The sequence below is a fragment of the Macaca nemestrina genome, chromosome X, assembly GCF_043159975.1.
Source record: "Macaca nemestrina isolate mMacNem1 chromosome X, mMacNem.hap1, whole genome shotgun sequence".
In the NCBI taxonomy this organism is placed as follows: Eukaryota; Metazoa; Chordata; class Mammalia; order Primates; family Cercopithecidae; genus Macaca; species Macaca nemestrina.
In genome coordinates this window covers 68,597,381-68,612,288 of record NC_092145.1, presented here as the reverse complement: position 1 = coordinate 68,612,288, position 14,908 = coordinate 68,597,381, and the positions used below count along the sequence as shown (strand labels likewise).

The 14,908-nt window shown below is 36.9% G+C and overlaps 1 pseudogene; it reads right to left on the bottom strand.

Moving 5' to 3' along the window:
* Nucleotides 1–13,638: 13,638 nt before the first annotated feature.
* Nucleotides 13,639–14,327, bottom strand: LOC105488012 (thiopurine S-methyltransferase-like; annotated as a pseudogene).
* Nucleotides 14,328–14,908: the final 581 nt, after the last annotated feature.

Sequence of the window (14,908 nt, the reverse complement as noted above, 5' to 3'; positions counted from 1 at the left end):
CCCAGCCACATTAAAGTATTTTCTTTAAAAATATGTTAAATATATCGTAGGATGAGAGAGTACTCATGAAACTAAAGCTATCAAAACTTTGATATAATAATTAAATAATTTTGAAAAATATCATATCACCTTTGAATTCAGAGTAAACCAAACTTGATCATAGCAATGTATTTTATCACTGGATTCAATTTTATAATATATAATAAAAATTTTTGTTTATGTTCATTAGGGAGATTGACCTTTAAATTTTACCAAAGTGCTGAGATTACAGGCATGAGCCACTGTGCCTGGCCTGACAAGTCAATTCTAAAAATTATATTGGGACTGCAAAAGCATAAGAATATTCAGAGCAATCACAGCGAGGAAGAATAAAATGAAACCACCAGATATGAAAACCTATCATTAATAGATATGGACTAGTTCAGCATGGTATTATTGGTGCATCTGTAAATAGAATAATGGAATCGAGAATCCAGAAACAGATCAACACATGTATGTTCACAAGATTTATAACATAGTTTAAATGCAATGGAGAAGAAATGTTTTGCTTAAACGGGTCATTTTTATATTCGTATGAAGGAAAGACCCTTACTTCACACCACAAAAATGGATTTCTCAATGGATTGAAAATCTAAACATGTATGAAACTTTTAGAATCTAACATGGGGAAATAGCTTCATTACCAATAGAATAAACGTAGATTTCTTTATTTTTTTTGGAAATTATTGTGGATTTGTTTTACATAATTTGCCTTCCCTTAATTTCAGAATAGTCACTAAGTATTTTTTATATTCAATATTTTCACATAAATTGTGTTTAATCAAGAGTAACAACAAATTAGACAATCTTTCTTGAGTGATTGCATCTCTTAGATAATATTTATTGATTTCAATTTGGAGTAGTATTATTTACTACACAGTCACAATTAGAGTGATCAAATCTTTTTTTAACTTTTATTTTATGTTTAGGGGTATATGTGCAACTTTTTTATATAGGTAAACTGTGTCACTGGGGTTTGTTTTACAGATTATTTTGCTACCCAGGTGTTAAACCTACTATTCATTAGTTATGCTTCCTGATCCTCTCCCTCATGCCACTCCTCACCGTCAGGTAGGTGCCAGAGTCTGTTGTTTCCCTCCATGCATCCTTGTATTTTCATCATTTAGCTCCCACTTATAAGTGAGAACATGCGGTAATTGGTTTTCTGTTTCTGTGTTAGTTTGCTAAGAATAATGGTCTCCAGCACTGTATGAGTTCCTGTGAAGAACAGGATCTTTTTCTTTTTTATGGCTGCATAGTATTCCACAGTGTATATGTACCATATTTTCTTTATCTAGTTGACCATTGATGGGTATGTTAATTGATTCCATGTCTTTGTTATTGTGAATAGTGTTGCAGTGAATATATATGTGCATGTGTATTTATGATAGAATGATTTATATTCCTTTGGGCATATACCCAGTAATGGGATTGCTGGGTTGAGTGGTATCTCTGGATTTAGCTCTTTGAGAAATTGCCACACTGTTTTCCACGATGGTTGAACTAATGAACTCAACAGTGAATAAGCATTCCATTTTCTCCACAAGTTTGCCAGCATCTGTTACCTTTTGACTTTTTAGTAATAGCCATTCTGACTGGTATGAGATGGCATCTCATTGTGTTTTGATTTGTATTGCTCTAATGATCAGTGATGTTGAGCTTTTCTTCACATGCTTGTTGGCTGCATGTATGTCTTCTTTTGAAAAGTGTGTTCATGTCCTTTGCCCACTTTGTAATGGAATTTTTTTTTTTTTTTTTTTGGTAAACTTGTTTAAGTTCCTTATAGATGCTGAATATTAGACTTTTGTCACATGCACAGTTTGCAAATATTTTCTCCCATTCTATAGGTTGTCTGTTTACTGTGTTGATGTATGTTTATTTTGCTGTGCAGAAGCTTTTAAGTTTAATTAGGTCTCATTTACCAATTTTTGCTTTTGTTGCAATTGCTTTTGGCATTTTTGCCATGAAATCTTTGCCCATTCCTATTTCCAGAATGGTAGTTCCTAGGTTGTCTTCCAGTGTTTTTATAGTTTTGGGTTTTACACTTCAGTCTAAACCATCATGAGCTGATTTTTGTATATGGTGTAAGGAAGGGGTCCAGTTTCAATCTTCTGCGTGGCTAGTCAGTTATCCCAGTGCCATTTGTTGAATAGGGAGTCTTTTCCCCATTGCTTGTTTTTGTCAGCTTTGTCAAAGATCAGATGGTTGTAAGTGTGCAACCTTATTTCTCGGCTCTCTATTCTGTTACGTTGGTCTATGTGTCTGTTTTTGTACCAGTATCATGTTGTTTTGTTATTGTAGCCCTGTAATACTGTTTGAAGTCTGGTAACGTGATGCCTCCAGCTTTCTTCTTTTCGCTTAGGATTGCCCTGGCTATTCAGGCTGTTTTTTGGTTCCATATGAAGTTTTAAGTAGTTTTTTTCTAGATCTGTTAAGAATGTCCTTAGTAGTTTGATATGAATAGCTTTGAATCTATAAATTGCTTTGGGCAGTATGGCCATTTTAACGATATTGATTCTTCCTATCCATGAGCATAGAATGTTTTTCCAATTGTTTGTGTCATCTTTGATTTTTCTTGAGCAGCTCCTTGTAGCTTTTTTGTAGCTCTCCTTGTAGAGATCTTTCACTTTTCTGGTTAGTTGTGTTCCTAGGTATTTTATTCTTTTTGTGGCGATTGTGAATGGGATTGCATTCCTGATTTGGCTCTTGGTTTGACTCTTGTTTTATACGGATGCTGGTGATGTTACTACATTGATTTTGTATGCCAAGACTTTGCTGAAGCTTAAGAAGCTTTTGGTCTGAGACTATGGGGTTTTCTAGGTATAAGATCATGTCGTCTGCCAAAAGGGATAGTTCAACTTCCTCTCTTTCTATTTGATGACTTTCATTTCTTTCTCTTGACTTACTGTTCTGACCAGGACTTCCCATACTATGTTGAACAGGGGTGGTGAGAGGGGACATCCTTGACTTGTGCTGCTTTTCAAGGGGAATGCTTCCAGCTTTTGCCTATTCAGTGTGATGTTGGCTGTGGGTTTGTCATAAATGGCTCTTGTTATTTTGAGGTGTATTCCTTTAATAACTAGTTTATTGAGAGTTTTTAACATGAAGGGGTTTTGAATTTTATTGAAAGCCTATTATGTCTCTATTGAGATAATCATGTGGATTTATTTTCCTTTTACAAAATTTTTTTTATTTCTATAGGTTTTTGGAGAACTGGTGATGTTTGGTTACATTAGTTCTTTATTGGTGATTTCTGAGATTTTGGTGCACCCATCACCTGAGCAGTGTACACTGTACCCAATGTGTAGTCTTTTATCCCTCACCATCCCTGACCCTTTCTCCAGAGTCTCCAAAGTCCAATGTATCAATCTTATGCCTTTACATCCTCATAGCTTAGCTCTCACATATGAGTGAGAACATACGATGTTTGGTTTTCCATTTCTGAGTTACTTCATTTAGAATAATAGTCTCCAATTCCATTCAGGTTGCTGCAGATGTCATTATCTCATCTATTTTTATGGCTGAGTAGTATTCCATGGTATGTGTGTGTGTGTATATATATAACATTTTCTTTATCCATTCATTGATTGATGGGCATTTGGGTTGTTTCCATATTTTTGCAATTGCAAATTGTGCTGCTATAAACATGTGTGTGCAAGTATCTTTTTAATATAATGGCTTCTTTTCCTCTGGGTAGTTACCTAGTAGTGGAATTGCTGGATCAAATGGTAGATCTACTTTTTGTTCTTTAAGGAAACTCCATACTGTTTTCTGTAGTGGTTGTACTAGTTTACATTCTTACCAGCAGTGTAAAAGTGTTCCCTTTTCACCACATCCATTCCAACATCTACTGGTTTTTAAATTTTTTGATTATGTCAATTCTTGCAGGAGTAAGATGGTATCACATTGTGGTTTTGATTTGCATTTTTCTGATAATTAATGATGTTGAGCATTTTTCATGTATTTGTTGGCCATTTGCGTATCTTCTTTTGAGAATTGTCTATTCATGTCCTTAGCCCACTTTTTGATGGGATTGTTTGTTTTCTTCTTGCTGATTTGTTTGAGTTCTTTGAAGAACTGGATTCTGTATATTAGTCCTTTTTCAAATGTAAAGATTGTGAAGATCTTCTCCCACTCTGTGGGTTGTCCCTTAACTCTGCTGATAATTTCTTTTGATGTGTACAAGCTTTTTAGTTTAATTAAGTCCCATCTGTTTATCTTCAATTTTTTTGCATTTGTTTTTGGGTTCTTGGTAATGAACTCTTTGCCTAAGCCAATGTCTAGAAGGGTTTATCTGATGTTATCTTCTAAAATCTTTATGGTTTTGGGTCTTAGATTTAATTCTTTGATCTATCTTGAGTTAACTTTTGTATAAGATGAGACATGAGGATTCAGTTTCATTCTTCTACATGTGGTTTGCCAATTATCCCAGCACCATTTGTTCAATAAGGTGTACTTTCCCCACTTTGTGTTTTTGTTAGCTTCATCGAGTATCAGTTGGCTGTAGCTATTTGGGTTTATTTCTGAGTTCTGTATTCTGTTCCATTGGTCTATGTGCTTATTTTTATACCAGTACTATGCTGTTTTGGTGACTATGGTCGTAAAGTATAATTTGAAGTCTGGTAATGTGATGCCTCCAGATATGTGTGGTTCTTTTGTTGTTGTTGTTGTTTGTTTTTTTGTTTTGTTTGGTTTTTATTAGTCTTGCTTTGGCTATGTGGGCTCTTTATTGGTCCCACATTTATTTTAGTATTGTTTTTTCTAGTTATGTGAAGAATGATGGTGCCATTTTGAGGGGAATTGCATTGAATTTGTAGACTGCTTTTGGCAGTATGATCATTTTCACAATATTAATTCTACCCATTTATGAGCATGGGATGTGTTTCCATTTGTTTGTGTCACTGGTGATTTCTTTCAATATTGTTTTGTAGTTTTCCTTGTAGTGGTCTTTCACCTCCTTGGTTAGGCATATTCCTAAGTATTTTATTTTATTTTTTGCAGCCATTGTGAAGGGGTTTGAGGTCTTGATTTAATTCTCAGCTTGGTCACTGATGGTGTATAGCAGAGCTACAGATATGTGAACATTAATTTTGTGTACTGAAACTTTACTGAATTCATTTCCCAGTTCCAAGAACTTTTTTGGATGAGTCTTCAGGGTTTTCTGGGTATACAATCATATCAACAGCAAACAGTGACAGTTTGACTTCCTCTTTACCAGTTTGGATGCCCTTTATTTCTTTCTCTTGTCTGATTATTCTGGCTAGAACTTCCAGTACTATGTTGAATAGAAGTGGTGAAAAATGCCCATCCTTATCTTGTTCCAGTTCTCAGGAGGAATGCTTTCAACTTTTCCCCATTCAGTATAACGTTGGCTGTGGGTTTGTATTAAATGGCTATTATTAACTTAAGGTATGTCCCTTCTATGCCAATTTTGCTGAGGGTTTTAGTCATAAAGGGATGCTGGATTTTTGTCAAATGCTCCTTCTGTGCCTATTGAGATGATCGTGTGACTTTTGTTTTAAATTATATTTATGTGGTGTATCATGTTTATTGACTTATGTATGTTAAACCATCCCTGCATCCCTGGTATGAAACCCACTTGATTATGATGGATTATCTTCTTGCTGTGTTGTTGGATTTGGTTTGCTAGTATTTTGTTGAGGATTTTTGAATCTATATTCATCAGGGATAGTGGTCTGTAGTTTTCTTTTCTTGTTATGTCCTTCCCTGGTTTTGGTATTAGGGTGATACTGGCTTCATAGAATGATTTAGAAAGGATTCCCCTTTTCTCTATCTTTTGAAATAGTGTCAATAGGATGGGATTGGTACCAATTCTTCTTTGAATGTTTGATAGAATTCAGCTGTCAACCTTTCTGGTCCTGGACTTTCTTTTTTTGACAATTTCAAAATTATCATTTCTATCCCGCTGCTTGTTATTGGTCTTTTCATAGATTCTATACCTTCCTGGTTTAACCTAGTAGGGTTGTATATTTCAAGGAATATATTTCCAGGATATATTCTATATATATTTCTATATATATCCATTCTATATATGGATATATATAGAAAAATAGTTTTCTATTTTTGCATGTAAAGGTGTTCATCATAGCCTTGAATAGTCTTTTGTATTTATGTGGTATCAGTTGTAATATCTTTTGTTTCTTTTCTAGTTGAGCTTATTTGCATCTTCTCTCTTCTTTTCTTGGTTAGTCTCACTAATGGTCTATCAATTTTATTTATCTTTTCAACAAAGACAGTTTTTTTTTTTTTCATTTCTGTTTGGTATTTTTTGTTGTTTTAATTTCATTTAGTTCTGCTCTCATCTTCATTATTCCTTTTATTCTGCTGGGTTTGGGTTTGGATTGTTCTTGTTTCTCCAGTTACATAAGGTGTGACCTTAAATCGTCTGTTTGTGCTCTTTCAGACATTTAGATATAGGCATTTAATGCTATGAACTTTCATTTTAACACTGCTTTTGCTGTATCCCAGAGGCTTTGAAAGGTTGTGTCACTATTATCATTCAGTTCAAAGAATGTTTTAATTTTTATCTTGATTTCATTGTTGATCCAAGGATCATTCAGGAGCAGGTTGTTTAATTTCTGTGTATATGCATGGCTTAGAGGGTTCCTTTTGGAGTTGATTTTTAATTTTATCCCACTGTGGTCTGAGAGAGTTCTTGATATAATTTCGATTTTCTGAAATTTACTGAGACTTGTTTTGTGCCCTATCATATGGTCTAACTTGGAGAATGTTCTGTGTGCTGATGAATAGAATGTATATTCTGTAGTTGTGTGGTAGAATGTTCTGTAAATATCTGTTAAGTCCATTTGTTGTAGGGCATAGTTTAAGTCCATTGTTTCTTTGTTGACTTTGTCTTGATACTTGTCTAGTGCTCTCAGTGGAGTATTAAAGTCCTACACTTTTGCTGTGTTGTCATCTATCTCATGTCTTAGGTCTACTAGTAAGTGTTTTATAAATTTGTGAGCTCCAGTGTTGGGTGCATATATATTTAAAATTAAGACATTTTCCTGTTGAACTAGTTGTTTTATCATTTTATAATGTCCTTCTTTGTCTTTTTAAACTGCTGTTTCTTTAAAGTTAGTTTTGCCTGATATAAAAATAGCTACTCCTACTCACTTTTGGTGTCCATTTCCATGGAATATCTTTTTCCACCCTTTACCTTAAGTTTGTGTGAGTCCCTAAGTGTTAGGTGAGTCTCCTGAGGATGGCAGAAACTTGGTTGGCAAATTCTTATCCATTCTGTCATTCTGTATCCTTTAAGCAGAGCATTTAGGCATTTACATTCAATTCTAGTATTGAGATATGAGGTACTCATCTATTCATTGTGCTAGTTGTTACCTGAATACCTTGGTTTCTTTTTCACTGTGTTATTGTTATATAGGTCCTATGAAATTCATGCTTTAAGGAGCTTCTATTTTGGTGTATTTTGAGGATTTGTTTCAAGATTTAGAGCTCCTTTTAGCAATTCTTGTAGTGCTGGATTGGTTGTGGTGAATTAATTCTCTCCGCATTTGTTTGTCTGTATTTTTGCTTTGTCTCGCCATGTCTCTGCCATGTTTTGATATAAGGATGATGCTGACCTCACAGTCATAAGTTGAGGAAGAGTCCCTCCTTCTCAATTTTTTGGAATAGTTTCTGTAGGAATGGTACCAGCTCTTCTTTATACATCTGGTATAATTCAGCTGTGAATCTCTCTGATCTTTTTTTTGGTTGACAAGCTGTTTATTACTGATTCAATGTCAAAGCTTGTTGTTGGTCTGTGCAGCGATTCAATTTCTTCCTGGTTCAGTCTTGGGAGGGTGTATGTGTCCAGGAGTTTATCCATTTCTTCTAGATTTTCTAATTTGTGTGCACAGAAGTGTTCATAACAGTCTCTGATGGTTATTTATAGTTCTGTGGGTTCAGTATTAATATCTTCTTTGTTGTTTCAAATTGTTTATTTGAATTTTATCTCTTTTCTTTTTTATTATTATAGCTAGTGGTCTATTTTATTTATTTATTTTTTTCAGAAAACAAACTCCTAGATATGTTACTATTTTGAGCGGCTTTGCATGTTTCAATCTCCTTCAGTTCAGCTCTGATTTTGGCTATTTCTTGTCTTCTGCTTCTTTTGGGCTTGGTTTCCTCTTGGTTATCTAGTTCTTTTAGTTGGGATGTTAGGTTGTCACATTGGGATATTTCTGACTTTTTGATATGGGTGTTGAGTGCTATAAATTTGCCTCTTAACACTGCATTAACTGTGTCCCAAAGATTCTGGTATGTTGTATCTTTGTTTTCATTAGTTTCAAATAATTTCTTGGTTAATGTTTAATTATTATTTAAATTATTTATTTAATTATTTACCCAAAAGTCATTCGGGAGCAGGTTATTTAATTTTAATAAAATCGTATGGTTTTGAGCAATTTTCTTGATCTTGATTTTCAATTTCATGGCCCTGTGGTCCAAGAGAGTATTTGGTATGATTTCAGTTCTTTTGTATTTGCTGAGGATTGTTTTATGTCTGATTATGTGGTAGATTTTAGAGTATGTGCCATTTGGTGATGAAATTCTGTTGATTTTTGGTGGAGAGTTATGTAGGTGTCTATCAGGTCCATTTGATCCAGTGCTGCATTCAGTACCTAAACATCTCTGTTAATTTTCTGCCTTGATGATCTTTCTAACATTGCCAGTGAGAAGTTAAAGTCTCCCACTATTATTGTGTGTGAGTCTGTCACTTTGAATGGCTCTGAGCACTTGCTTTATGAATCTAGGTGATCCTGTGTTGGTTGCATATATATTTAGGATAGTTAGGTGTTCTTGTCGAGTCTGACCCTTTACCATTATGTAATGCTCTTTTTTGTCTTTTTTGATCTTCGTTGCTTTAAAGTCTATTTTGTCTGAAATGAGGACTGCAACTCTTGCTTTTTTTCTGTTTTCCATTTACTTGGTAGACTTTTCTGTCATCTTAGCTTGAGCCTATGGGTATCATCTCATGTGAGATGGGTCTCTTGAAGACAATATACCATTGGTTCTTGGTTCTTTATCCAGCTTTCCACTCTGTGCCTGTTAATTAGGGCATTTGGCTCATTTACATTCAAAGTTAATATTGATATATGTGGATTTGATACTGCCATGATGATGTTAGCTAGTTATTATGCAAACTTGTTTGTGTGGTTGCTTTATAGTGTTACTGGTCTGTGTACTTAAGTATGTTTTTGTATTGGCTGGTAATGGTGTTTCCTTTTGATATTTAGTGCTACTTTCAGGAGGTCTTGAAAGGCAGGTCTGGTGATAATAAATTTCCTTAGGATTTGCTTGTATGAAAATGATCTTATTTTTGCTTTGCTTATGAAGTTTAGTTTGACCAGATATGAAATTCTTGGTTGGAACTTCTTTTCTTTAAGAATGTTGTATATAAGCCCCCAATCTCTTCTGGCTTGTAGGGTTTCTTCTGAAAGGTGTGCTGTTAGTGTGATGTGCTTCCTTTTGTAGTTAATGTGATCTGTCTCTCTGGCTGCCTTTAACATTTTTTTCTTTCATTTCAATACAGAGAACTCCTGCAAAATTGTATATGAAGAGATCATCCCCAAATGGGGATGATAGCACTGAAATACATGCTACACTTCTATCCAAGAAGATTATCCCTAAGTGGGAATGGCAGAGCTGAAAAGCACAAGTGAGGATGATCTCCTTGTGTAGAATCTTTAAAGGGTTCTCTGTATTTCCTGAATTTGACCATTGGCTTCCTTAGCAAGTTTGTGGACGTTTTAATGAACAATATCCTAAAATATGCTTTCCAAGTTGTTTGCTTTCTTTCTGTTCCTTTCAGGGATGCCAATGATTCATAAACTTGGCCTCTTTACATAATCTCATATTTATTGGAGGTTTTATTTATTCTTTTTCTTGTTTTTGTCTTTATTTTTGTCTGGCTGTCTTATTTCAGAGAGCCAGTCTTCAGGTTCTGAGATTCTTTCCTCAGCCTCGTATATTCTGCTGTCAATGCTTGTGATAGCATTGTGAAATTCCTGTAGTGTGTTTTTCAGCTCTGTTAGGTCAGTTAGATTCTATTTTATACTGCCTATTTTGCCTGTCAGCTCCTGTATTCTTTTATTGTGCTTCCTGGTGATGAGTGGGGGTTCGGGATTCCCAGGGAAGAGGGGCTAGACTCATCTTTGGTGGTTGCTGTGTGCTGGAGGTGCCAGCATAGTGACTAGGTCCTTTGTTACTTCCCCAGTCTGAGGGTTGTTAGGTGGTACCCCTACAACTGCAGTGGCAGTAGGGTTGTGGATTAACTCTTGGATTTTCTCCTCGGAGAAATACTGGGCTGCCTCTGATTGAAGTAGTCAGGTGGGGGCAGGGTGGTTGTGCTAGAGTCCCAGGTTGGGCAGCTCTGTCCAGTGAGGAAAAGCGAGGACTGGGACCTGCATGGAGAACAGGCCACCCACTTTTCTTTGAGGTTGGTGCTTGGTGCTGGGAGTCCAGATGAGCCCCTTGTCCCTGCAGACTCTCTAGAGCCTGGAGACAGCAAGGGCAAGGAATGTGGGACAGCAAATATGGCAACCCTCACCTTCCACTGGGACCTCTGACCCAAGGACTTGCAGAGCTGCTACTGGCTCAGCCCTGGTGGGAGACTGCTGGAGATCCATGTCAGGAGGACCCGCCCAGTGAGAAGATACAGGATTGGAGATCCGTGTAACAAACAGTCTGGCCACTTTTCCATAGGGCTGCTGCAGTATGCTGGAGGTCTGCTCCAGACCCTAATCATCTTGGAAGTTCCATTATGTGTTGCCAGCCCAAACACACCAGCAGGAAGTCCTTGTTGAGAGGTCGCTCCCAGTGAGGAGGAATGGGATTAGGGGGCTTTGTAAAAAAGTAGTCTGGCGCCTTTTCTGTAGAGCAGTTAGTGCTGTGCTATGCTGGGGGTCCACTCCAGCCCCCAGTTGCCTCAGACTCTCCAAAGCCTGAAGGCAACAATGACAAAGGCTGTGAAATAGTGAAGATGGTGGGCTACCCATTCCTCTGGGAGTTCCCTTTCAGGGAGGCCTAGAGCTGCTGCTAGCCAGGAAATACCAGTGGGGGAGGCCGAAGACCCCGGTGGGAAGACCTATCCCATTGAGGAGAAACAGAATCCAGGACTCACATAAAAAAGCAGTCTAGTCACTTTTTCAGAGGGTAGCTGCACTGTGCTGGCTCCAGCCCCTAGCTGGCTGGGACTTTCTAAGGTCCGAAGCCAACAATGGCTAAGGTTGCAAAATAGCAAAGATGGTGGCCACCCCTCCCTCTGGGGGTCATGTCTCAGGGAGGTGTAATGCTGCTACTGGTGGCTGACTATGGTTCCAAGCCAGTGGGATTTATCCTGCAAGGTACCCTAGGAGCAGGGCCTGCAGCTAGTCACTGCTCAGTCCCCGGGATTCAGCCCTTTTCCTGGGTTAGGTATGGGAGTCTAATCTCTTGCTTTGCTAGAGTTGCAGCTGCTTTGCTAGTGAGCATGGGTATCTAAGACTCCTTGGGCTCTATGTGTGCCTGAGCAGCTGTTCTGCCAAGACTCCATGTAGCTCTCTGCATGTCAGACTGCAGGCCCTGGTGGAGTGGGTACACCAGGGGATCTCCTGACCTGAGGGTTCCAAATATCCATGGGGGAAATGTGGGTTCCTCGAGGTCCCTTACCCTCTCAGCACTTCCCTGGGTAGGGGAAGCCCCCCAACTCCATGTCTCTCCCAGATGAGTGGTCATCCTGCCTTACTTTTCTTTGTTTCCTTGATGAATTCCAATGTGTGTACCTGGATGTTTCAGATGAAGGTGCTGCATTTACTTAGCCCTTCTGTTTCTCTCCGTGAGTGCAGCACACATTAGTTGCTTCTAGTCGACTATCTTGGCCAGCCTCCAGCATACATTTCTTAAGCAGAAAACAAAAGGCACTAATCATAAAGGAAAAAAATTTAATAAACTAGACCATCAATGTTAAGATGTCTGCTATTCAAGAACTCTAAATGCTAACATTTAGGGACCTGCTTGCCTTACTGCCCAATCAGCTGATATTGAAGCTTATGGGTCTCCAAGCCTTAAGACCCTTAACAGATGAACACAGAACAAATGAACATGAATAGATGAACATGGAACAGATAAGAGATGTCAGCAATCATTTGTTGAAGGCTAAAATGACTGTGTAGGAGTAGTCCAATGAGAAGTGAACCTATGTACATCTTTCTCTGACATGAGCTAAGTCAGTTGGCCACATCTCTATCCACTTTCCGTCTTCTCTTATTTTTCTAAGGATAACAATCCTAATTTTTGTGAGTTTTTTTTCTGTTCATAGCCTTGTGTTTGTTTTCTCCCATGTCCTTTTCTTTATTTGTTTGGGTCTCTATCACAATAAAGGCTTAAAAAAATCCCTTACTATTATTTTAAGGGGATTTCAGGAAAGAGCGTGAATAAATGTTTGTGTGTATTCTTCCATGCTCAACCTACAGTCTTCAGGTGATTTGGGGGTAGACTAAACCTTGAGAACACTAGGCTATATCCACCAATGTGATATTAACCAACAAGAGAGAATACAAGACTGATTCTTTTTTATGTTGTATTTAAATTTCCAGGATCTATGTCTTGTGCGCTGATAGTCATTTTTATAGTATATTTTTTAAAAAACTGTTAAAAATGTATTCTTACAGTTTGGGAATAATATTTCGATCCATATAGATTGGTTAGTTCAATTAAAATTTATTTCTTGATTATGTTACATGTATAATTATATATGGAGAAAACGTGAAAAGGGATGCCAGGATTTGAGTAAAAGATAAAGATTTATAATAAAAGCAAATCTTTTACTTAATTTTTGGGATCACTTTGAACCTTATTGAACTGTTATATTTCTTCAATCATTCTGAATTCATAAAGAATGTCAGTTTTTCTATGTCTGTTATAGATAAGTAATATGCATTACATTTTTATTTTTTAATTATACAAGTAATACATACTGATTGATAAAAAAAATCTTGCAATCTGTCAGTAAGACACACAGGTTTAATCTTTCACCTTTTACCCACCATACTCTCCTCCAAAGACACTATTTTAACTTTTTTAGTATATGTTTTTCTTTCTAAGAAGTTGTATGCATTTTTGAGCAAAGATCTATGTTATGGTTTATAAACAAGTTTTAAAAATTCATCTATTACATTTTCAGGCCTTAGAATAATTTTTTTTTCTTTCTTTGTTTTCTTTTTTCTTTTCTTTTCTTTTCTTTTTTTTTTTTTTTTTTGAGACAACATCTTGATCTGTCACCCAGGCTGGAGCGCAGTGGCGCAGGCAGGCTCACAGCAACCTCAACGTCCAAGGCTCAAGTGATCCTCCAACGTCAGCCTTGCAAGTAGCTGGAACTACAGGCTCATGCCACCATGCCAGGCTAATTTTCTATTTTTATATTTTGTAGACATGAGGCCTCAGTATATTCCAGGCTGGCCTCCAACTCTTGATCTCAAGCAGTCCTCCCTCCTTGACTTCGCAAAGTGCTGGATTACAAGCATGAGCCACTGTGCCCAGCCTCAGCATAATTTTCAATTGCTCAAAATCATGGTGATGTTACTTGATTTTATCATGTCTCATTTATTTTTCTGTAAGTAGATATATCTTTCCAAAAATGCAGTCAATTCCCCAACTTTTATATTGTTCTTCAAAAGCATCAGCATTTCCAAGACAATAAATACTGCATATTGTACCAAACAACCTTTCAATTTAAGCATGTGGAACATAAAAATGGTGTTTTTACTTGAATCATAAGAAAGAACACACATGAGGAACTGAAACCCTTTTCTCAGGAGGAACGACATTATACTTGCAGAGCACTCACAATCCACCTGGATTAATGGTAACTAATGCCCCTCTATTCCAAATCCTGTCAAATTTGCCAATATTTGTTCTGGGAAGATAAAAAATGCTGCAACAGTACAATGAAATGTTCCCTAAAGAACTCTTATATATTTGGTTTCAGGAATTTCAGTGATTGGTTCTTCTGAGTAAGAAAGATTTGCTTTGTAAAAAATTCTTGTATCTCAAGTTCACTGGTTTTCACACCAACTGCACTGTGTCCCTGGTCTGCAAACCATTTCATCTCAACTACTAATACTTTTCCATATAGAGGAAAAATCATCCTCAATCCACTCTCACCTTTAAGAAAAGTATCCAAATGCTTTTATAAGCTTGTCTTGCCGTGCTTCCAGACTTACTACTTGGTGTTTCTGTACCTCAGTATCGGAATACTCTTCAATAGCAAGTGAAGTTCATGTACTATTCATAGTTTCAGTGGCACCTGTCTCTCAAGCATATGTTTTCAATGCATTTGTTGGTTTACTATAAAAGATATCACGAAGAATACAGTTAAAGAGACGTGTACGGCTACGTGGGCATGCCACATTCCAGGAAGCTCCATGTGTTCAGCGTCAGCGAGTTCATATAGTATCTTGTTCTTGATTCACAGATGCAGCATCTCTCATCTGTGGAAGCATATTATTTACCTATTTTGAACGTTTTATTGTTAGCTTTGGCTCTGTGTTTTTCCTCTCCAAGTCTTCTCTGTTTATTTTGGCCTTTTTAAAAATATATCAGAGGCCTTCTTCAAATATATGATAATATTTGACTTCCCATTCATATTAAAAAATGAGGCACTGCAAAGTGTATTAGTAGCTCTAAAGATGTTTTCAAACATATTAGGACTCAAAAAGTGCCTTCTATGCAGCACTGGGAAAGTGACTGGAGGATATGGTCTACCAAAACAAGGGAGCAAATAGAGAAAAAGGAAGATTAAAGGAACAGGGAATCCAACACAGGATGATGGCAAAGGGAATATTCAGGATGGTAGATATGCAATAGACCTGGA